Source organism: Pseudophryne corroboree, unplaced genomic scaffold (genome assembly GCF_028390025.1).
Source record: "Pseudophryne corroboree isolate aPseCor3 unplaced genomic scaffold, aPseCor3.hap2 scaffold_1780, whole genome shotgun sequence".
In the NCBI taxonomy this organism is placed as follows: Eukaryota; Metazoa; Chordata; class Amphibia; order Anura; family Myobatrachidae; genus Pseudophryne; species Pseudophryne corroboree.
The window spans coordinates 17,656-41,649 of NW_026968418.1; the positions used below are offsets into that span (position 1 = coordinate 17,656).

General features: G+C 44.0%; 8 non-coding genes across 8 annotated transcripts; all 8 read left to right on the forward strand.

Moving 5' to 3' along the window:
- Positions 1 to 19,675: 19,675 nt before the first annotated feature.
- On the forward strand, positions 19,676 to 19,839 carry LOC135002355 (U1 spliceosomal RNA). The gene has a single exon (XR_010203562.1). It is a non-coding gene; the product is annotated as a U1 spliceosomal RNA (small nuclear RNA).
- A 152-nt stretch (positions 19,840 to 19,991) lies between these two features.
- Positions 19,992 to 20,154, forward strand: LOC135002373 (U1 spliceosomal RNA). The gene has a single exon (XR_010203579.1). It is a non-coding gene; the product is annotated as a U1 spliceosomal RNA (small nuclear RNA).
- Positions 20,155 to 20,828: 674 nt separating this feature from the next.
- On the forward strand, positions 20,829 to 20,992 carry LOC135002367 (U1 spliceosomal RNA). The gene has a single exon (XR_010203573.1). It is a non-coding gene; the product is annotated as a U1 spliceosomal RNA (small nuclear RNA).
- Positions 20,993 to 21,144: 152 nt separating this feature from the next.
- Positions 21,145 to 21,307, forward strand: LOC135002370 (U1 spliceosomal RNA). The gene has a single exon (XR_010203576.1). It is a non-coding gene; the product is annotated as a U1 spliceosomal RNA (small nuclear RNA).
- A 670-nt stretch (positions 21,308 to 21,977) lies between these two features.
- Positions 21,978 to 22,141, forward strand: LOC135002366 (U1 spliceosomal RNA). Its single transcript, XR_010203572.1, has one exon. It is a non-coding gene; the product is annotated as a U1 spliceosomal RNA (small nuclear RNA).
- Positions 22,142 to 22,292: 151 nt separating this feature from the next.
- LOC135002382 (U1 spliceosomal RNA) lies at positions 22,293 to 22,455 on the forward strand. Its single transcript, XR_010203588.1, has one exon. It is a non-coding gene; the product is annotated as a U1 spliceosomal RNA (small nuclear RNA).
- Positions 22,456 to 23,109: 654 nt separating this feature from the next.
- LOC135002357 (U1 spliceosomal RNA) lies at positions 23,110 to 23,273 on the forward strand. The gene has a single exon (XR_010203563.1). It is a non-coding gene; the product is annotated as a U1 spliceosomal RNA (small nuclear RNA).
- A 152-nt stretch (positions 23,274 to 23,425) lies between these two features.
- Positions 23,426 to 23,588, forward strand: LOC135002381 (U1 spliceosomal RNA). Its single transcript, XR_010203587.1, has one exon. It is a non-coding gene; the product is annotated as a U1 spliceosomal RNA (small nuclear RNA).
- The last annotated feature ends 406 nt before the right edge of the window (positions 23,589 to 23,994 follow it).

Below are 23,994 nucleotides of genomic sequence, written 5' to 3' on the forward strand. Positions count from 1 at the left end.
CACATCAAACAGACTTTCACATGAGAAAGCAGCAAGGATGCAGTGGCGTTAATGTTTCCTGGTGTCAACCTGTATTATTTCAGTAGACATTGAAATGAGGATGCATCTTGCTGCCTTTCCAATGAAGCAAGTTTAATTTAGTAATAGGTGAAAAACCATCCTTACAAAGGTGTTCATCAGAGACTTGGCTTTGTGGACACTTTTCAGAGAACAAATTTGTTAGCATAAAAATAAAGCCAGAAAATGAAGAGCTGTTTAATCACTCAATTGGATTTTTTTGCCAGCATATTTCTTTTTCTCTGCAACCCACTGCTAAATTGTGTTTCCTAGCTGTTTTTATAAAATCACTGAATCAAATCTAACTCTGATTACATCAGAGAAGGCCAGGTACCCTACACCATAAGAGGGGATTTGAAATTTTGACTTGTCTACTTAAAGATCACCAAAATCTGATAACAAGGTCAATTACGTCCCTGGGTGGGATTGAACCACCAACCTTTTGGTTAATAGCCGTGCACACTAACTGATTGCGCCACAGAGACACTTTGCAAAAGACAATACTGACAAAGGCTAATAAGCATTCATCTAAAACGTTTCCTAGAAAAACTTAAAAAAGTCAATAATCTGGAGAGTTTTTGTAAGATGTTTCTTCCATCAACCAACGAAGAAACACATTGGTACTTTCCCATGATGAGTGAGTGCTTCAGGATCTCTTGCACTTACATGTGCAGCAGAGTACAGCAATGAAAGCATGCTGGGCCCATAACCCAGCGGTAGGAAGATTGAAACTATCCTCTGCTATATGCATTTTTTTTTGTTAATTAAAGTAATCCAAAACTGGGATTGATATTTTGGCTCTTTTATTTTTACTTAAAGTACAATAACTTTTACCATTTTAATTTGTTTTAATAGTATATTGACAGTATAGTTTTCTTTAAAAAATCCACTTAATTTTCTTTACCCTATTATTAAAAGGGTAATTGACAAAAACAAACTACATTGTCACCAGAAGAGCAATACAAAATGTACAAGTGATATATTAAAGTCATCTTTCCAGCTTGAATTTCAATGATGCATTGGGGCAACGATTTTGTGAGTAACATTTTCACCCTTAAATAAAGATTTTCTTAATTCCTTACCTGTGTGCTAATTAGATATCACCTTGTTTTCACATTAAACAGACTTCCACATGAGAAAGCAGCAAGGATGCAGTGGCGTTAATGTTTCCTGGAGTCAACCTGTATTATTTCAGTAGACATTGAAATGAGGATGCATCTTGCTGCCTTTCCAATGAAGCAAGTTTAATTTAGTAATAGGTGAAAAACCATCCTTACAAAGGTGTTAATCAGAGACTTGGCTTTGTGGACACTTTTCAGAGAACAAATTTGTTACCATAAAAATAAAGCCAGAAAATGAAGAGCTGTTTAATCACTCAATTGGATTTTTTTTGCCAGCATATTTCTTTTTCTCTGCAACCCACTGCTAAATTGTGCTTCCTATCTGTTTTTATTAAATCACTGAATCAAATCTAACTCTGATTACATCAGAAAAGGCCAGGTACCCTACACCATAACAGGGGGTTTGAAATTTTGACTTGTCTACTTAAAGATCACCAAAATCTGATAACAAGGTCAATTACGTCCCTTTTGGTTAGTAGCCGGACACACTAACCGATTGCGCCACAGAGACACTTCACAAAAAGTACATACTGACAAAGGCTAATAAGCATACATCTAGAACGTTTCCTAGAAAAACTTTAAAAAGTCAATAATCTGGAGAGTTTTTGTAAAATGTTTCTTCCATCAACCAACGAAGAAACACATTGGTACTTTCCCATGATGAGTAAGTGCTTCAGGATCTCTTGCACTTACATGTGCAGCAGAGTACTGCAATGGAAGCATGCTGGGCCCATAACCCAGAGGTAGGCAGATTGAAACTATCCTTTGCTATATGCATTTTTTTTGTTAATTTAAGTAATCAAAACTGGGATTGATATTTTTGCTCTTTTATTTTTACTTGAAGTACAATAACTTTTACCATTTTAATTTGTTTAAATCCACTTAATTTTCTTTACCCTATTATTAAAAGGGTAATTGACAAAAACAAACTACATTGTCACCAGAAGAGCAATACAAAATGTACAAGTGATATATTAAAATCATCTTTCCAGCTTGAATTTCAATGATGCATTGGGGCAACGATTTTGTGAGAAACATCTTCACCCTTAAATAAAGATTTTCTTAATTCCTTACCTGTGTGCTAATTAGATATCACCTTGTTTTCACATTAAACAGACTTCCACATGAGAAAGCAGCAAGGATGCAGTGGCGTTGTTTCCTGGTGTCAACCCGTATTTTTTCAGTAGACATTGAAATGAGGATGCATCTTGCTGCCTTTCCAATGAAGCAAATTTAATTTAGTAATAGGTGAAAAACCATCCCTACAAAGGTGTTAATCAGAGACTTGGCTTTGTTGACACTTTTCAGAGAACAAATTTGTTAGCATAAAAATAAAGCCAGAAAATTAAGAGCTGTTTAATCACTCAATTGGATTTTTTTGCCAGCATATTTCTTTTTCTCTGCAACCCACTGCTAAATTGTGCTTCCTAGCTGTTTTTATAAAATCACTGAATCAAATCTAACTCTGATTACATCAGAGAAGGCCAGGTACCCTACACCATAAGAGGGGGTTTGAAATTTTGACTTGTCTACTTAAAGATCACCAAAATCTGATAACAAGTTCAATTACGTCACTGGGTGGGATTGAACCACCAACCTTTTGGTGAGTAGCCAGACACACTAACCGATTGCGCCACAGAGACACTTTGTAAAAAGTTCATACTGACAAAGGCTAATAAGCATACATCTAGAACGTTTCCTAGAAAAACTTTAAAAAGTCAATAATCTGGAGAGTTTTTGTAAGATGTTTCTTCCATCAACCAACGAAGAAACACATTGGCACTTTCCCATGATGAGTGAGTGCTTCAGGATCTCTTGCACTTACATGTGCAGCAGAGTACTGCAATGGAAGCATGCTGGGCCCATAACCCAGAGGTAGGCAGATTGAAACTATCCTTTGCTATATGCATTTTTTTTTGTTAACTTAAGTAATCAAAACTGGGATTGATATTTTTGCTCTTTTATTTTTACTTAAAGTACAATAACTTTTACCATTTTAATTTGTTTTAATAGTATATTGACAGTATAGTTTTCTTTAAAAAATCCACTTAATTTTCTTTACCCTATTATTAAAAGGGTAATTGACAAAAACAAACTACATTGTCACCAGAAGAGCAATACAAAATGTACAAGTGATATATTAAAATCATCTTTCCAGCTTGAATTTCAATGATGCATTGGGGCAACGATTTTGTGAGAAACATCTTCACCCTTAAATAAAGATTTTCTTAATTCCTTACCTGTGTGCTAATTAGATATCACCTTGTTTTCACATTAAACAGACTTCCACATGAGAAAGCAGCAAGGATGCAGTGGCGTTAATGTTTCCTGGTGTCAACCCGTATTTTTTCAGTAGACATTGAAATGAGGATGCATCTTGCTGCCTTTCCAATGAAGCAAATTTAATTTAGTAATAGGTGAAAAACCTTCCATACAAAGGTGTTAATCAGAGACTTGGCTTTGTGGACACTTTTCAGAGAACAAATTTGTTAGCATAAAAATAAAGCCAGAAAATTAAGAGCTGTTTAATCACTCAATTGGATTTTTTTGCCAGCATATTTCTTTTTCTCTGCAACCCACTGCTAAATTGTGCTTCCTAGCTGTTTTTATAAAATCACTGAATCAAATCTAACTCTGATTACATCAGAGAAGGCCAGGTACCCTACACCATAAGAGGGGGTTTGAAATTTTGACTTGTCTACTTAAAGATCACCAAAATCTGATAACAATGTCAATTACGTCCCTGGGTGGGATTGAACCACCAACCTTTTGGTTTATAGCCGTACACACTAACTGATTGCGCCACAGAGACACTTTGCAAAAGTACATACTGACAAAGGCTAATAAGCATTCATCTAAAACGTTTCCTAGAAAAACTTTAAAAAGTCAATAATCTGGAGAGTTTTTGTAAGATGTTTCTTCCATCCACCAACGAAGAAACACATTGGTACTTTCCCATGATGAGTGAGTGCTTCAGGATCTCTTGCACTTACATGTGCAGCAGAGTACTGCAATGGAAGCATGCTGGGCCCATAACCCAGAGGTAGGCAGATTAAAAATATCCTCTGCTATATGCATTTTTTTTGTTAATTAAAGTAATCCAAAACTGGGATTGATATTTTTACTCTTTTATTTTTCATTAAAGTACAATAACTTTTACCATTTTAATTTGTTTTAATACTATATTGAAAGTATTGTTTTCTTTTAAAAATCCACTTAATTTTCTTTACCCTATTATTAAAATGGTAATTGACAAAAACAAACTACATTGTCACCAGAAGAGCAATACAAAATGTACAAGTGATATATTAAAATCATCTTTCCAGCTTGAATTTCAATGATGCATTGGGGCAACGATTTTGTGAGAAACATTTTCACCCTTAAATAAAGATTTTCTTAATTCCTTACCTGTGTGCTAATTAGATATCACCTTGTTTTCACATTAAACAGACTTCCACATGAGAAAGCAGCAAGGATGCAGTGGCGTTAATGTTTCCTGGTGTCAACCTGTATTATTTCAGTAGACATTGAAATGAGGATGCATCTTGCTGCCTTTCCAATGAAGCAAGTTTAATTTAGTAATAGGTTAAAAACCATCCTTACAAAGGTGTTAATCAGAGACTTGGCTTTGTGGACACTTTTCAGAGAACAAATTTGTTAGCATAAAAATAAAGCCAGAAAATGAAGAGCTGTTTAATCACTCAATTGGATTTTTTTTGCCAGCATATTTCTTTTTCTCTGCAACCCACTTGCTAAATTGTGCTTCCTAGCTGTTTTTATAAAATCACTGAATCAAATCTAACTCTGATTACATCAGAGAAGGCCAGGTACCCTACACCATAAGAGGGGGTTTGAAATTTTGACTTGTCTACTTAAAGATCACCAAAATCTGATAACAAGGTCAATTACGTCCCTGGGTGGGATTGAAACACCAACCTTTTGGTTAATAGCTGTGCACACTAACTGATTGCGCCACAGAGACACTTTGCAAAAGTCCATACTGACAAAGGCTAATAAGCATTCATCTAAAACGTTTCCTAGAAAAACTTTAAAAAGTCAATAATCTGGAGAGTTTTTGTAAGATGCTTCTTCCATCAACCAACGAAGAAACACATTGGTACTTTCCCATGATGAGTGAGTGCTTCAGGATCTCTTGCACTTACATGTGCAGCAGAGTACAGCAATGGAAGCATGCTGGGCCCATAACCCAGCGATAGGCAGATTGAAACTATCCTCTGCTATATGCATTTTTTTTTGTTAATTAAAGTAATCCAAAACTGGGATTGATATTTTAGCTCTTTTATTTTTACTTAAAGTACAATAACTTTTACCATTTTAATTTGTTTTAATAGTATATTGACAGTATTGTTTTCTTTAAAAAATCCACTTAATTTTCTTTACCCTATTATTAAAATGGTAATTGACAAAAACAAACTACATTGTCACCAGAAGAGCAATACAAAATATACAAGTGATATATTAAAATCATCTTTCCAGCTTGAATTTCAATGATGCATTGGGGCAACGATTTTGTGAGAAACATCTTCACCCTTAAATAAAGATTTTCTTAATTCCTTACTGTGTGCTAATTAGATATCACCTTGTTTTCACATTAGTGTAATCTCCTGTTTGCGGTCAGCACACTCTTTGAGGGTAGCCGTATCCTGGGACGGGAGGGCTACCTTCTTGGATAAGCGTGTTATCCACGGGAGGATTCCCATCGTAACCTATCCGTTGATGGGAAAGGATATGCCATAAGAATCCTTTTGGAAATCTGCAGTCTTTTATCTGGAGATTTCCGAGCTTTTTCACATAACTCGTTCAGCTCGTGTGAGGGGGGAAAGGTTACCTCAGGCTTCTTTCCCTTGTACATATGTACCCTCTTGTCAGCGACAGGGGGTTACTCTGTGATGTGCAAAACATCTTTTATTGCCATAATCATAAATCGAATGGATTTTGCCAATTTTGGCTGTAACTTTGCATCATCGTAATCGACACTGGAGTCAGAATCCGTGTCGGTATCTGTGTCAACAAACTGGTATAGTGGGCGCTTATGAGACCCTGACAGTCCCTGCAACATAGGATCAGGCATGGGTTGAGACCCTGACTGTCCCAAAGCTTCTGCCTTGTCTAATCTTTTGTGCAATGAGTTTACACTAGCATTTAAAACATTCCACATATCCATCCAATCAGCTGTCGGCGGAGACACCACATTCATTTGCTCCCGCTCCTCTCTAATATAGCCTTCTTCCTCAGACATGTCGACACACGTGTACCGACACACCACACACACAGGGAATGCTTTTTCTGAAAACAGTTTCCCCACAAGGCCCTTTGGAGAGACAGAGAGAGAGAGTATGCCAGCACACACCCCAGCGCTATATAACCCAGGAATAAAACAGTAACTTAATGTTTGCCCAGTAGTGCTGCTGTATGTAATTTGCGAATTATGTGCCCCCCCCCTCTTTTCAACCCTCTTGTCTAACGTGGTATAAGCAGGGTAGAGTCCGGGGAGCTTCCTCTCAGCGGTGCTGTGGAGAAAAAATGGCGCTGGTGAGTGCTGAGGGAGAAGCCCCGCCCCCTCGGAGGCGGGCTTCTGTCCCGCTTAAACTGTAAAATTGGTTGGGGCTCATACATATATACAGTGCCCAGCTGTATATATGTTATATTTTTGCGAAAGAGGTTTATATTGCTGCCCAGGGCGCCCCCCCTGCGCCCTGCACCCTTACAGTGACCGGAGTATGTGAGGTGTATGGGAGCAAAGGCACACAGCTGCAGTGCTGTGTTTTACCTCAGTGAAGATCATGAAGTTTTTCTGCCGCCTCTGAAGTCTTCTTTTCTTCTCATACTCACCCGGCTTCTATCTTCCGGCTCTGCGAGGGGGACGGAGGCGCGGCTCTGGGACGGACGGCGAGGGTGAGATCCTGCGTACCAATCCCTCTGGAGCTAATGGTGTCCAGTAGCCTAAGAAGCAGGACCTTGCAACTCAGAGAGTAGGGCTGCTTCTCTCCCCTCAGTCCCTCGATGAGGGAGTCTGTTGCCAGCAGTGCTCCCTGAAAATTAAAAACCTAACAAAATACTTTCTGTCAGAAAGCTCAGGAGAGCTCCTGAAAAGCACCCAGTCTCCACTGGGCACAGTATCAAACTGAGATCTGGAGGAGGGGCATAGAGGGAGGAGCCAGTGCACACCCAGAACTAAAGTCTTTCTTAAAGTGCCCATGTCTCCTGCGGAGCCCGTCTATCCCCATGGTCCTTACGGAGTCCCCAGCATCCTCTAGGACTTTAGAGAAAATAGGATTTTAATACCTACTGGTAAATCCTTTTCTCTTAGTCCGTAGAGGATGCTGGGCACCCGTCCCAGTGCGTACTGTGTCTGCAGTTATTAAATGGCCCTTAACTCCAGAACATTTATGTGGAGACAACTTTCCTGACTTGACCATCTTCCTTGGATGTTTTCCCCCTGTGTGACTGCTCCCCAGCCTCGGAGGGTTGCATCCGTGGTCCCTAGGATCCCGTCCTGGATCCCAAACCATCGCCCCTCTAGGTGGTGAGAACTGTGCAGCCACCAATGGAGTGAGATTCTGGTCTTGGAAGACAGGATTATCCTCCGGTGCATGTGTAGGTGGGATCCGGACCACTTGTCCAACAGGTCCCACTGGAACACTCTGGCATGGAGCCTGCCAAACTGAATGGCCTCGTAGGCCGCAACCATCTTCCCCAGCAACCGAATGCATTGATGGATTAACACTCTTGCTGGTTTCAGAATTTGTTTGACCAGACTCTGGATCTCCAGAGCCATTCCACTAGAAGAAAACCTCTTCTGTGTCCAGTATCACTCCCAAAAACAACAACCGCGTCATTAGGACCAACTGCGATTTTGGCAAGTTTAGGAGCCAACCATGTTGTTGAAGAACTGTCAGGGAGAGTGCAATGTTTTGCACCAACTGGTCCCTGGATCTCGCCTTTATCAGGAGATCATCCAAGTACGGGATAATTGTGACTCCTTGCTTGCGAAGGAGAACCATCATTTCCGCCATCACCCTGGTGAAAATCCTCGGAGCCGTGGACAGACCAAACGGCAACGTCTGAAATTGGTAATGACAATCATGAATTGCAAACCTCAGGTAGCTTGATGCAGTGGCTAAATGGGAACATGTAAGTAGGCATCCTTTATGTCTACCAAAACCATGAAATCTCCTTTATCCCCCGGACTGGAGATCACTACCCTGAGAGATTCCATCTTGAAATTTAATTTCTTTAGGTAGAAATTAAGGGATTTCAGATTTTAGATTGGTCTGACTGAGCCGTCCGGCTTCGGGACCACGAAGAGGCTTGAATAAAAACCTTCTCCCTGCTGACTAAGGCTGATTTGAACAATCGGTGAGGGGGAACTTCTTGAAACCCCAGTTTGTACCCTTGGGACACTATTTGTAAAACCCACGAGTCGAGGTCCGAATGAATCCAGAACTGACTGAAGAGTTTTAGACGTGCCCCCCAGTGGTGGAACTAGCGAGCAGTGGGCCCATGTGCGACAAAATGGCTTGGGCCCCCCCCCATCCCATCCCATCCAAGTCCACCCCCTCACCCCTGGAGAGGATCTGGTGAGGGGGGCCTGCTCAGGGAAGTGGATACCTAGCAACAGTGCCGTAACTAGACATTTTAGCAGTGTGTGCAAGAAACGGCATTGGAGCCCCACCCCTGCATGCAAAACAGGGGCAGTGCGCGCCGTAGGCGCGTGCAAAAAAACATAGTGGCGTGGCTTCGTGGTTAAGGGGTGTGGCCACAAAATAATACCAATTCATAAAACGGTGCACAGTAGTCTCCATTATTCAAATTACGCCCCACAGTAGCACCACTACACCAGGTAGAGACCCTTTTACACCTTACGGCGGACAGATTCCTCTTTTTACACATTACAGCAGACAGCGTACTCTTTTTACACATTACAGCAGACAGCGTCCCCTTTTTACACATTACGGCAGACAGCATCCCCCTTTTTTACACAACGGCAGACAGCGTGCCCTTGTTACACATAGCGGCAGACAGCGTACATTTTTTTCACATAACGGCAGACAGCCTGCCCTTGTTAAACATAGCGGCAGACAGCGTACACTTTTTTCACATAACAGCAGTCAGCCTGCCCTTGTTACACATAATGGCAGACATCGTACACTTTTTACACATAACAGCAGACAGCTTGCCCTTGTTACACATTACAGCAGACAGCTTGCCCTTGTTACACATTTTGGCAGACAGCGTGCCCTTGTTACACATTACGGCAGACAGCATCCCCCTTGTTACACATTACGGCAGGCAGATTCCCCCTTGTTACACATTGCGGCAAGCAGATTCCCCCTTTTTACACATTGCGGCAAGCAGCTTCCCCCTTTTTACACATTGCGGCAGGCAGATTCCCCCTTTTTACACATTGCGGCAGGCAGTCCCCCTTTTTACACATAGCTGCAGGCAGATTCCCCCTTTTTACACATAGCGGCAGGCAGATTCCCCCTTTTTACACATTGCGGCAGGCAGTCCCCCTTTTTACACATAGCTGCAGGCAGATTCCCCCTTTTAACACATAGCTGCAGGCAGATTCCCCCCTTTTACACATAGCTGCAGGCAGATTCCCCCTTTTTACACATAGCGGCAGGCAGATTCCCCCTTTTTACACATAGCGGCAGGCAGATTCCCCCTTTTTACACATAGCGGCAGGCAGATTCCCCCTTTTTACACATAGCGGCAGGCAGTCCCAAGAAAGAAAGAGAAGAAAGAAAGAAAGAAAGAAAGAAAGAAAGAAAGAAAGAAAGAAAGAAAGAAAGAAAGAAAGAAAGAAAGAAAGAAAGAAGAATTATACTTACCCTCTCCGCTGGCTCAGGCTCCTCGTGCAGCTTGACGATTCCCGGGCAGTAGAGAAGGAGGAGGAGGGAGGTGGAGGAGGGAGCCGCAGCAGCGCTGTGTTATTGGTGGAGGCGCTGCTGCTGCTGCCCCTCTGCTTCACTATAGGCTGTTCTCGGAAGACAGCCTATAGTGAAGCAGAGGGGCAGCAGCAGCAGCGCCTCCACCAGTAACAAAGCGCTGCTGCGGCTCCTTCCTTCACCTCCCTCCTCCTCCTCCCCCCCCCCTCCGTGCCGCTGCTCCTCTCATCTCCAAGCGACCCTCCTCCCTCTTCGTGTGTTACAGAGGCGGCAGCGTGTCTGGTGCTGCGGCTGCTGCCCGTAGTGCCCTGGCCTGATCTGTTCGTTACGACGGGCGGGCGGCTGGAGTCGCAGGACGCAGACCCGACGGGAGCGCTGGTGTGCGGCTGCGGCATGATACAATGAGTCATTGTGACTCATTGTAATGCCGGCGGCTGTGGGCCCTTGAGTGCGGCGGGGCCCCAGTGCAATGCACTGCCTGCCCTGCCAGTAGTTCCGCCCCTGGTGCCCCCCACTGGTGTGGGCTCCTGCAAGAGAGCCCCAGCGTCATGCAGTGGATTTGGCAGAAGCAGAGGACTCTGCTCCTGCGATCTTGAAGAGGCTTCTTGGAGTCAGCATCAGCATTCCCTTGGTGAATCCACAATGCCCTCCTATCAGAGACTGCCATGAAATTGGCCCGTGAGCACTTGTGCCCGGTGTAGGATTTTTAAATATGTGTAGTTTACTGTATGCATGGGTTTAAAACCTTTTAGGAACTGAGATCTAAGGTGTATTACATGTAGTTTAAAAAAAACAAAAAAGCTTTATTTTATGGCAGTAGTTTCCAAACTGGGGTTCTTGCACTGGTAGCATAGTTTGGTGGTCCAGGACCAATTAAAATTATTTAGACTTTATTAAATTGGCAAAACCATTCCCTCACAACATAACTGAACCTGAGGATGACATGCTATAAACACAATTTACTTAATTTTATATTTTTTTCTGAATTTCTCAATAAAAAAAACTTTGGCCTAGGGGTGCCGTGAAACAAATTTTGATACTATTTATTTATATAGTGCTCTTTCTCCAACAGGACTCAAGGCACTTGAGATATGGCTTCTGGAACTGAACACAGGATTCTAAATGTGGCTGTACCAAGGACCTATACAGTGGCATTACAGGTTGAGTATCCCTTATCCAAAATGCTTGGGACCAGAGGAATTTTGGATATCGGATTTTTCTGTATTTTGGAATAATTGCATACCATAACGAGATATTATGGTGATGGGACCTAAATCTAAGCACAGAATGCATTTATGTTTCATATATACCATATACACACAGCCTGAAGGTCATTTTAGCCAATATTTTTTATAACTTTGTGCATTAAACAAAGTGTGTGTACATTCACAGAATTCATTTATGTGTCATATACACCTTATACACACAGTCTGAAGTTCATTTAATACAATATTTTTAATAACTTTGAGTAATAAACAAAGTTTGTGTACACTGAGCCATCAAAAAACAAAGGTTTCACTATCTCAGTCTCACTCAAAAAAGTCCGTATTTCGGAATATTCCGTATTTCGGAATATTTGGATATGGGATACTCAACCTGTATTACTTTTTTCTGCTACTGGTTCTTTACCTATGCAACAAGCATCTGACTTGCCTTTCCTATTGCTTTGTTACATTGCTCACCTGAAATAGTAATACTTAGATAGCTTTCCTCTTGCCATTATAATGCCCTTAATATTATAGTTAGCCTTTGTATTTTTGAGACGTGTATGATTTTGCATTTTTTGGCATTAAATGTTGCCATGTTCTTGACCATTCCTCTAGTCCAGGGGCGGAACTGCCAGAGACAACGGAGTCAGTTGCCGCCGGGCTCCAGCCCTAAAGGGGCTTCCTCCATTGCCCTCCGGCTGTTACGTGCCCTTCCTACTAAATAGACAAAGGCGCTACCAGCAGGGTCTCGCAGTTTGTACATTCCATGCCGTAACACCCTTCTTTCCACCTTTTTCAAGACCCAGCCCAGCAGCCTCACCGCTGCCACCACCGCTAGCTGCAGCACTGCCAGCGGTGGGGTGCCCCTGCTTCTTCTCACACCACAGATAGCTGGGCAGCACTGCAACTGCCTGCCTGATTGCTCCGCCCCCTTCCGGCTCCAAAGCACCTCTGCTGCCCAGTGATCCAGGAGCCTGCTGCTAGGAAGAAGTGGCCGAGCTTCAGCAAGCGAGTGTGGACACTGGCGGAGGAAGCCATGATAACCAGATAATGGGGAGTGGAGAGCCAGTTCCAAGGTAATACTTTATACAGCTGGTTGAGATCCTGGTAGGTGGATATGGATTCCAAGAAAACCCTGGAGGTGCTTCCTTTCAAGGGAGACACTCTCTTTGGAGAAGACCTCAATAAGATTGTAGCTGATCTGGCTACTGCTAAAACAGCTTGCCTACCTAGTATGACTCCTACCACGCAGAAGGCTAAAAGTACTTTCCCTTGGCCCTTTCATCCTCAAGGTAAAGCGTACCCAAGGTCAGGCATACCCAAAGCAAGCTCATGCTTCCAGACCTGCCAAGCCCAGACTGAAGCAAGCCTGGGCTGCCCATCAGCCTGCTTCCAAAACGGACAAGCCTGCCGCATGACGGTGCAGGCCTCCCTCTGGGGGATCCCAGGGTGGGGGGCCCGACTTCTAGGTTTGGCATAATTCTAAGCTAGAGAATTCTGTTTGGAGCTCACCTTGTACTTTGTGAAGAAATAATCAGCATTGTGGCTGAGCAGATACATGTAGTGTGTGGCTGCAAACTGCATGGATCTGCTGCGTTGTAATACTTTTTTTTTCAAAGTACCAATAGCTTCATATAATGTTCACAATTTTTATGCAGGATCAAATAGCTCAATAGGTAGGGTGTTTGATTAGAATTCAACAGGTTATAGGTTTGAATCCTGGGTATGGTAGTTTGAGATGTGTTATTTAATAAAGTATGTTGTTCTGACTGCCGGCATCCTATCACCTGGGATATCATACTAAATAAATGGAGTTGATCAATTTTTTTTATTTTTTTTTTAAACTAGGGACAATTTCCAGATACTTTTCTTTATAACTGAGATTGCCCCCTGGAACTTCACATCAGTTGACAACTATGCATGAGTGGGCAGTGCTTGCTCTGGATCTGCCCACCCATTTATGTGCCGTCATAAAAGAAAGCACAACTGACAGTTATCCTGGGCGTACACTACACAATTATCTGTCAGGCTATCTATCCAGTCTGGATGGATGGAATGAAAATCTGGTAATGTATAGGAGCAAATGTCAATTAACCATTTGCTCCCAAACACTAGAAAAGTGGTCAAAAATGGTCATTACACAAATTAGTTAAACCCAAAATTTAACCAATTTGTTTAGTGGACCATTTTTGTCCATTTTTTAGTGTTTGAGAGTAAATCGTTGATGGTCATTTGCTCACATAGATAACCGGATTTCTATTCCAACCAGCCAGTGTTGGAGATATGGTCTGCCAGATTACATAATGCATACCAGAGCCATAACTAGACTTTTTGGTGCCCTGTGACAGATAATTATATGCCCCCCCCCCTCCCCATTTTTGCAATATGGACAAAAGGCGCATGGCTTGTGGGGAAGGGGCATAACAAGATTGGTCTCAGAGAAAGCACATGAGATATGAAGATATATCTAGTATACTTGACACTCAATGGTTTGTGGTATTGCCGGGGTGCCCTCCTTAAATGCATATACAGTCACACATGGCGTGTTTGTGCAAATGGCATATCAGCAGTCAGCACTAACTGGTGACATGCCATTTGTACAAGTAAGCCATGTGTGACTAATATATAAACATACTTTATTAAATAACACCTCAAACTATCATACCCAGGATTCAAACCTATAACCTGTTGAATTCTAATCAAATACCCTACCCATTGAGCTACTTGATCCTGCATCTATTCTAACCTCCAAAAACAGATTCAGTTGCATTTTCCAGCGTGTTTTGTTTGCGCCTTTGCAAATGTCTTACATCGACAAACTTATTTAGTACTATTTTGCAAATAGGGTTACATTGTCGCAACATTGTGTTCCCTAATTGCTTGATTTTTTTTAAATGCAACAATTGATAAAGACACCTGATAATTGCTCTGTGGAGTCTTATTTTGTGTCTACTTCTTATCTACATTTAATTCCCTACCTCTAATCAAGGCATTTTTAAATGCTGGGGGCTGCCAGGACGTGAGGCCTGCCTAGACTTTAGATCTGAATTTGAATGTACTTGTGAACTAACTTAATTTCCTACTTCTAAATTCATTCCTAAATTCACTACTTACATTAATCCTGTAGTTGGGCATTTTGAGCCTTCAATTGTGGGCATTGTTTTGTGTCCAGACCAGCAGCTGGTGGTGTGCATTTGCTGGAAAGGCATCGAAGACCTCCGATATGCTGCATCTCCTGATGTGTGTCTCCCTCAAGTGGCTGTCAGCAAATGCATGCTAGACACCCCATTCCAAGCTGATTGTGACATCACGGAACATGCATCATAGAACAGGCATGCTAGAATATGGGTCTTCAACCTGCGACCCTCCAGCTGCTGTGGAACTACACATCCCAGCATGCCCTGCCTCAGTTTTAGCATACCTTAATAGCAAAAATGTGGCAGGGCATGCTGGGATGTGTAGTTTCACAGCAGCTGGAGGGCCACAGGATGAAGACCCATGTGCTAGAGCCAAGCCGCAGGTACATTGAATGCTAGCAAGCTGAATGTTTAAATCCTTTTTGTTCCGCAGCATTCCAATGCGGAAGATTCCATGGAACCAGAGATTATTCCATTGAGAAGGACATGCTGCCTGGATGACTGCACTGTGCAAATTAAGTCACGAAGCCAGTTGGCTTGTGGGTGGCTCTGGTGACTGGGTATTTGGGTGGGCGGTGTGTCGGAGGTGGAGCACATGCAAATGAATGTGTATCATCCAGCTAGTGAGAGTGAAAACTCATGCAGGAGTGTGCCTGCTTGTCAGTGGGTTATGCACCTTGCCAGGCGTCAAATCTACATGGAGCAGCTGGAGGGGACAAGAGCAGGTTTGCAAAATATAGATAGAAGAGCATATATGCTGGCGCATTCTCCATGATTGTGTCAGCTTATGTTTTGGTGCACTGCACTTTCCTTCACTAAGTTTTAGCCATTTTGGTTAAACGCAAGTGTAGTGGCTTCTCGCCCTTTTGGCTGTGATCTTGTATCGTGGTTGAAGGGTCTGCTGGAGGGATTGTTTTCTTCATTGGCGAGAGACTGAAGATATTCCAGGATGGAAGGCTTGGGAACACTATCCGTTTTTCAGTTGTGGAAGAGTTGAAAGACCGGATTGGACTACATTCTATAGTAAAGGATATCTTTGTATTTATTAATCCTCCCTTTATATGTGTCTGTCTTTCAATAAAGCTTTGGGCTTGTGATTCCCTCACCCTCTTACACTCCACACCCATAGCCTTATTAACTGTTGTATTATTGTATTGTTTAAATGTATAGTGCAGTTCATGATTTATAGTGTAGGCTGGCCTGTGCTGTAGTTCTTGAACTGTACTATACCGACAGCATTTGTATTGTGTTTTGGCTGTGCTGCAACACAGTACTTATGTGTGTAATGTTTATGTATGTTTTTTTGCTTCTTTATGTCAATAAAGACTGCTTTTTCAATCCAATATCTGAAAACAATCAATGTTTATCTTTGATGGCAATAGAAGTGGTATGATATTTGCTGCTTTTGAAAGGCAATATCTGATATGTCCCCTATCTGGGAACCATATATTAAATGGCTTTTCAGAAAAGGAAGATGGTAGAAGAGCTTTCAGTACTTGTTGGACCGATGCACATTTCCTATTCTAGCCTCCAAAAACAGATTCAGTTGCATTTTCCAGTGTGTTTTAAATGCGCCTTTGCAAATGTCTTACATCGACAAACTTATTTAGTACTATTTTGCAAATAGGGTTACATTGTTGCAACATTGTGTTCCCTAATTGCTTGATTTTTTAAATGCAACAATTGATAAAGACACCTGATAACTGCTCTGTGGAGTCTTATTTTGCGTCTACTTCTTATCTACATTTAATTCCCTACCTCTAATCAAGGCATTTTTAAATGCTGGGGGCTGCCAGGACGTGAGGCCTACCTAGACTTTAGATCTGAATTTGAATGTACTTGTGAACTAACTTAATTTCCTACTTCTAAATTCATTCCTAAATTCACTACTTACATGAATCCTGTAGTTGGGCATTTTGGGACTTCAATTGTGGGCATTGTTTTGTGTCCAGACCAGCAGCAGGTGGTGTGCATTTGCTGGAAAGGCATCGAAGACCTCCGATATGCTGCATCTCCTGATGTGTGTCTACCTCAAGTGGCTGTCAGCAAATGCCTGCTAGATACCCCATTCCAAGCTGATTGTGACATCACGGAACATGCATCATAGAACAGGCATGCTAGAACATGGGTCTTCAACCTGCGACCCTCCAGCTGCTGTGGAACTACACATCCCAGCATGCCCTGCCTCAGTTTTAGCATACCTTAATAGCAAAACTGTGGCAGGGCATGCTGGGATGTGTAGTTTCACAGCAGCTGGAGGGCCACAGGATGAAGACCCATGTGCTAGAGCCAAGCCGCAGGTACATTGAATGCTAGCAAGCTGAATGTTTAAATCCTTTTTGTTCCGCAGCATTCCAATGCGGAAGATTCCATGGAACCAGAGATTATTCCATTGAGAAGGACATGCTGCCTGGATGACTGCACTGTGCAAATTAAGTCACGAAGCCAGTTGGCTTGTGGGTGGCTCTGGTGACTGGGTGGTTGGGTGGGCGGTGTGTCGGAGGTGGAGCACATGCAAATGAATGTGTATCATCCAGCTAGTGAGAGTGAAAACTCATGCAGGAGTGTGCCTGCTTGTCAGTGGGTTATGCACCTTGCCAGACGTCAAATCTACATGGAGCAGCTGGAGGGGACAAGAGCAGGTTTGCAAAATATAGATAGAAGAGCATATATGCTGGCGCATTCTCCATGATTGTGTCAGCTTATGTTTTGGTGCACTGCACTTTCCTCCACTAAGTTTTAGCTATTTTGGTTAAACGCAAGTGTAGTTGCTTCTCGCCCTTTTGGCTGTGATCTTGTATCGTGGTTGAAGAGTCTGCTGGAGGGATTGTTTTCTTCATTGGCGAGAGACTGAAGATATTCCAGGATGGAAGGCTTGGGAACACTATCCGTTTTTAAGTTGTGGAAGAGTTGAAAGACCGGATTGGACTACATTCTATAGTAAAGGATATCTTTGTATTTATTAATCCTCCCTTTATATGTGTCTGTCTTTCAATAAAGCTTCGGGCTTGTGATTCCCTCACCCTCTTACACTCCACACCCATAGCCTTATTAACTGTTGTATTATTGTATTGTTTAAATGTATAGTGCAGTTCATGATTTATAGTGTAGGCTAGCCTGTGCTGTAGTTCTTGAACTGTACTATACCGACAGCATTTGTATTGTGTTTTATCTGTGCTGCAACACAGTACTTATGTGTGTAATGTTTATGTATGTTTTTTTGCTTCTTTATGTCAATAAAGACTGCTTTTTCAATCCAATATCTGAAAACAATCAATGTTTATCTTTGATGGCAATAGAAGTGGTATGATATTTGCTGCTTTTGAAAGGCAATATCTGATATGTCCCCTATCTGGGAACCATATATTAAATGGCTTTTCAGAAAAGGGAGATGGTAGAAGAGCTTTCAGTACTTGTAGGACCGATGCACATTTCCTATTCTAGCCTCCAAAAACAGATTCAGTTGCATTTTCCAGCGTGTTTTGGATGCGCCTTTGCAAATGTCTTACATCGACAAACTTATTTAGTACTATTTTGCAAATAGGGTTACATTGTTGCAACATTGTGTTCCCTAATTGCTTGATTTTTTAAATGCAACAATTGATAAAGACACCTGATAACTGCTCTGTGGAGTCTTATTTTGTGTCTACTTTTTATCTACATTTAATTCTCTACCTCTAATCAAGGCATTTTTAAGTGCTGGGGGCTGCCAGGACGTGAGGCCTACCTAGACTTTAGATCTGAATTTGAATGTACTTGTGAACTAACTTAATTTCCTACTTCTAAATTCATTCCTAAATTCACTACTTACATGAATCCTGTAGTTGGGCATTTTGGGACTTCGATTGTGGGCATTGTTTTGTGTCCAGACCAGCAGCAGGTGGTGTGCTTTTGCTGGAAAGGCATCGAAGACCTCCGATATGCTGCATCTCCTGATGTGTGTCTCCCTCAAGTGTCTGTCAGCAAATGCCTGCTAGACACCCCATTCCAAGCTGATTGTGACATCACGGTACATGCATCATAGAACAGGCATGCTAGAACATGGGTCTTCAACCTGCGACCCTCCAGCTGCTGTGGAACTACACATCCCAGCATGCCCTGCCTCAGTTTTAGCATACCTTAATAGCAAAAATGTGGCAGGGCATGCTGGGATGTGTAGTTTCACAGCAGCTGGAGGGCCACAGGATGAAGACCAATGTGCTAAAGCCAAGCCGCAGGTACATTGAATGCTAGCAAGCTGAATATTTAAATCCTTTTTATTCCGCAGCATTCCAATGTGGAAGATTCCATGGAAACAGAGATCCTTCCATTGAGAAGGACATGCTGCCTGGATGACTACACTGTGCAAATTAAATCACGGAGCCAGTTGGCTTGTGGGTGGCTCTGGTCACTGGGTGGTTGGGTGGGTGGTGTGTCGGAGGTGGAGCACATGCAAATGATTGTGTATCATCCAGCTAGTGAGAGAGAAAACTCATGCAGGAGTGTGCCTGCTTGTCAGTGGGTTATGCACCTTTCCAGACGTCAAATCTACATGGAGCAGCTGGAGAGGACAAGAGCAGGTTTGCAAAATATAGACAGAAGAGCTCTCCAGCCTAGTTTGCTGTCTGTTTCCACTTCTCTTTTCTTGAGCCGCTCCCTTATATGCCCTTGCGCACTATCCTGACTTCTCCCATCTGCTTACTTTGTGCCTTCCAACGCACAATGCGAACTACAGGTAGTGCTGCAGGGCCCACACCCTTTTACTTGCCATACAGAGCAGCTCAGGAGCTGTTACAGTGCCCAGCTTCTGCAAGAAATCAGCTTGAATGCTTCAGGGGCTGGGGCATAGCCAACATGAGCCCCACACCGAAGGAGGGTGGAGGTGTTTAATGCGAACAAGGGGTCATCCAAGCGCCGCAAAAGGCCGCCATGCCCTGCACGCCCCTTTTCTCTTTTCATATGCAGACGAGGGTTGAAGCCAACTTTGACCCACTGCTTGGATGACATCACCGTATGCAAATCCATCTGCTGCAGGCCATCCCCCAGGAATGCTTGCACTAGTTGTTGCATTTGGTTTGTTGTTTGGGGGTGCTTCAGTATTAGGCAGCCTTCTGCCCTCCCATGTTCATCTGAAAATATGTGTTCTCCCTGCAGTTGTTGTCCCCAGATGAGAGTTCCCTTGTGCTGCCTCAGTTGAATCTTCTTTACTTGACAGAGATGTGCCTGAGCAGCGGCCCTCCCCAGCCCTATCCCAAATCATACTTATTTTGCATAGGAGATACCATGGTCATGAAGATTGCTCTCCCAGGGTGAGGTTCATTCATTGCATTCTGGGTATGCTGACCCCTGTGATTTCCCCAAATGTGGGAAACTTGACTGCATTATTTGTGGTAGTGGGGGACTGTGTTTGTGCTTTCCTCTGGTCAGCTCTGGTAAAAGTCAGATTTCTTTGTCTCAGATCTTCCTCTAGCCTTGTTCTTCTTTCGAGAGTTCCCTTGTGCTGCCTCAGTTGGATCTCCTTTACTTGACAGGGGGGTGCCCAAGCAGCGACCCTCCCCAGCTCTAGCCCAACTCCTACTTACCTGCCAGGTGAGATACTATGATCATGAAGGTGCTTCTCCCAGGGCAAGGCTCACCCATTGCACTCTGGGTGTGCTGCCCCTGTGATTTCCCCAAATGTGGGAAACTTGACTGCATAATTTGTGTTTCCACTGGTAGGCTTTCATATAATTCAGATCTCTTTGTCTCAGGTCTCTCTCCAGCCTAGTTTGCAGTCTGTTTCCACTTCTTTTTTTTTGAGCCCCTCCCTTCTATACCCTTGTGCACTATCCTGACTTCTCCTCCTGTCTGCTTACTTTGTGCCTTCCAATGCACAATGCAAACTACAGGTAGTGCTGCAGGGCCCACAAACTTTTACTTGCATTACAGAGCAGCTCTGGAGCTGTTACAGTGCCAAGCTGCTGCAAGAAATCAGCTTGAATGCTTCAGGGGCTGGGGCATTGCCAACATGAGCCCCACACCGAAGGAGGGTGGGGGTGTTTAATGCGAACTAAGGGTCATCCAAGCGCCGCAAATGGCCGCCATTCCCTGCATACCCCTTTTCTCTTTTCATATGCAGATGAGGGTTCCAGCCAACTTTGACCCACTGCTTGGATGACATCACTGTATGCAAATCCGTCTTCTGCAGACCTTCCCCCAGGAATGCTTGTACTAGTTGTTGCATTTGGTTTGTTGTTTGGGGGTGCTTCAGTATTAGGCAGCCTTCTGCCCTCCCATGTTCATCTGAAAATATGTGTTCTCCCTGCAGTTGTTGTCCCCAGATGAGAGTTCCCTTGTGCTGCCTCAGTTGAATCTCCTTTACTTGACAGAGATGTGCCTGAGCAGCGGCCCTCCCCAGCCCTATCCCAAAGCATACTTATTTTGCATAGGAGATATCATGGTAATGAAGACTGTTATCCCAGGGTGAGGTTCATTCATTGCATTCTGGGTATGCTGACCCCTGTGATTTCCCCAAATGTGGGAAACTCGACTTCATTATTTGTGGTAGTGGGGGACTGTGTTTGTGCTTTCCTCTGGTCAGCTCTGGTAAAAGTCAGATTTATTTGTCTCAGATCTTCCTCTAGCCTTGTTCTATTTTCGAGAGTTCCCTTGTGCTGACTCAGTTGGATCTCCTTCACTTGACAGGGAATTGCCCGAGCAGCGACCCTACCCAGCTCTAGCCCAACTCCTACTTACCTGCCAGGTGAGATACTATGATCATGAAGGTGCTTCTCCCAGGGCAAGGCTCACCCATTGCACTCTGGGTGTGCTGCTCTTGCGATTTCCCCAAATGTGGAAAACTTGACTGCATAATTTGTGTTTCCCCTGGTCGGCTCTCGTATAATTCAGATCTCTTTGTCTCAGGTCTCTCTCCAGCCTAGTTTGCTGTCTGTTTCCACTTCTCTTTTCTTGAGCCGCTCCCTTCTATGCCCTTGCGCACTATTATGACCTCTCCTGTCTGCTTACTTTGTGCCTTCCAACGTCAATGCAAACTACAGGTAGTGCTGCAGGGCCCACACCCTTTTACATGCTTTACAGAGCAGCTCTGGAGCTGTTACAGTGCCCAGCTGCTGCAAGAAATCAGCTTGAATGCTTCAGGGGCAGGGGCATAGCCAACATGAGCCCCACACCGAAGGAGGGTGGAGGTGTTTAATGTGAATTAGGGGTCATCCAAGCGCCGCAAAAGGCCGCCATGCCCTGCACATCCCTTTTTTCTTTTCATATGCAGACGAGGGTTGAAGCCAACTTTGACCCACTGCTTGGATGACATCACCATATGCAAATCCATCTGCTGCAGGCCTTCCCCCAGGAATGCTTGCACTAGTTGTTGCATTTGGTTTGTTGTTTGGGGGTGCTTCAGTATTAGGCAGCCTTATGCCCTCCCATGTTCATCTGAAAATATGTGTTCTCCCTGCAGTTGTTGTCCCCAGATGAGAGTTCCCTTGTGCTGCCTCAGTTGAATCTTCTTTACTTGACAGAGATGTGCCTGAGCAGCGGCCCTCCCCAGCTCTATCCCAAATCATACTTATTTTGCATAGGAGATACCATGGTCATGAAGATTGTTCTCCCAGGTTGAGGTTCATTCATTGCATTCTGGGTATGCTGACCCCTGTGATTTCCCCAAATGTGGGAAACTTGACGGCATTATTTGTGGTAGTTGGGGACTGTGTTTGTGCTTTCCTCTGGTCAGCTCTGGTAAAAGTCAGATTTCTTTGTCTCAGATCTTCCTCAGCCTTGTTCTTCTTTCGAGAGTTCCCTTGTGCTGCCTCAGTTGGATCTCCTTCACTTGACAGGGGGGTGCCCGAGCAGCGACCCTCCCCAGCTCTAGCCCAACTCCTACTTACCTGCCAGGTGAGATACTATGATCATGTAGGTGCTTCTCCCAGAGCAAGGCTCACCCATTGCACTCTGGGTGTGCTGCCCCTGTGATTTCCCCAAATGTGGGAAACTTGACTGCATAATTTGTGTTTCCCCTGGTCGGCTCTCGTATAATTCAGATCTCTTTGTCTCAGGTCTCTCTCCAGCCTAGTTTGCTGTCTGTTTCTACTTCTCTTTTCTTGAGCCGCTCCCTTCTATGCCCTTGCGCACTATTCTGACCTCTCCTGTCTGCTTACTTTGTGCCTTCCAACGCACAATGCAAATTACAGGTAGTGCTGCAGGGCCCACGCCCTTTTACATGCTTTACAGAGCAGCTCTGGAGCTGTTACAGTGCCCAGCTGCTGCAAGAAATCAGCTTGAATGCTTCAGGGGCAGGGGCATAGCCAACATGAGCCCCACACCGAAGGAGGGTGGAGATGTTTAATGCGAATTAGGGGTCATACAAGCGCCGCAAAAGGCCGCCATTCCCTGCACATCCCTTTTTTCTTTTCATATGCAGACGAGGGTTGAAGCCAACTTTGACCCACTGCTTGGATGACATCACCATATGCAAATCCATCTGCTGCAGGCCTTCCCCAGGAATGCTTGCACTAGTTGTTGCATTTGGTTTGTTGTTTGGGGGTGCTTCAGTATTAGGCAGCCTTCTGCCCTCCCATGTTCATCTGAAAATATGTGTTCTCCCTGCAGTTGTTGTCCTTGTGCTGCCTCAGTTGAATCGCCTTTACTTGACAGAGATGTGCATGAGCAGCGGCCCTCCCCAGCCCTATCCCAAATCATACTTATTTTGCATAGGAGATACCATGGTCATGAAGATTGTTCTCCCAGGGTGAGGTTCATTCATTGCATTCTGGGTATGCTGACCCCTGTGATTTCCCCAAATGTTGGAAACTCGACTGCATTATTTGTGGTAGTGGGGGGCTGTGTTTGTGCTTTCCTCTGGTCAGCTCTGGTAAAAGTCAGATTTCTTTGTCTCAGATCTTCCTCTAGCCTTGTTCTTCTTTCGAGAGTTCCCTTGTGCTGCCTCAGTTGGATCTCCTTCACTTGACAGGGGGGTGCCCGAGCAGCGACCCTCCCCAGCTCTAGCCCAACTCCTACTTACCTGCCAGGTGAGATACTATGATCATGTAGGTGCTTCTCCCAGGGCAAGGCTCACCCATCGCACTCTGGGTGTGCTGCCCCTGTGATTTCCCCAAATGTGGGAAACTTGACTGCATAATTTGTGTTTCCCCTGGTCGGCTCTCGTATAATTCAGATGTCTTTGTCTCAGGTCTCTCTCCAGCCTAGTTTGCTGTCTGTTTCCACTTCTCTTTTCTTGAGCCGCTCCCTTCTATGCCCTTGCGCACTATCCTGACTTCTCCCGTCTGCTTACTTTGTGCCTTCCAACGCACAATGCGAACTACAGGTAGTGCTGCAGTGCCCACACCCTTTTACTTGCCTTACAGAGCAGCTCTGGAGCTGTTACAGTTCCCAGCTGCTGCAAGAAATCAGCTTGAATGCTTTAGGGGCTGGGGCATAGCCAACATGAGCCCCACACCGAAGGAGGGTGGGGGTGTTTAATGCGAACTAGGGGTCATCCAAGCGCCGCAAAAGGCCGCCATGCCCTGCACGCCCCTCTTCTCTATTCATATGCAGATGAGTGTTGAAGCCAACTTTGACCCAC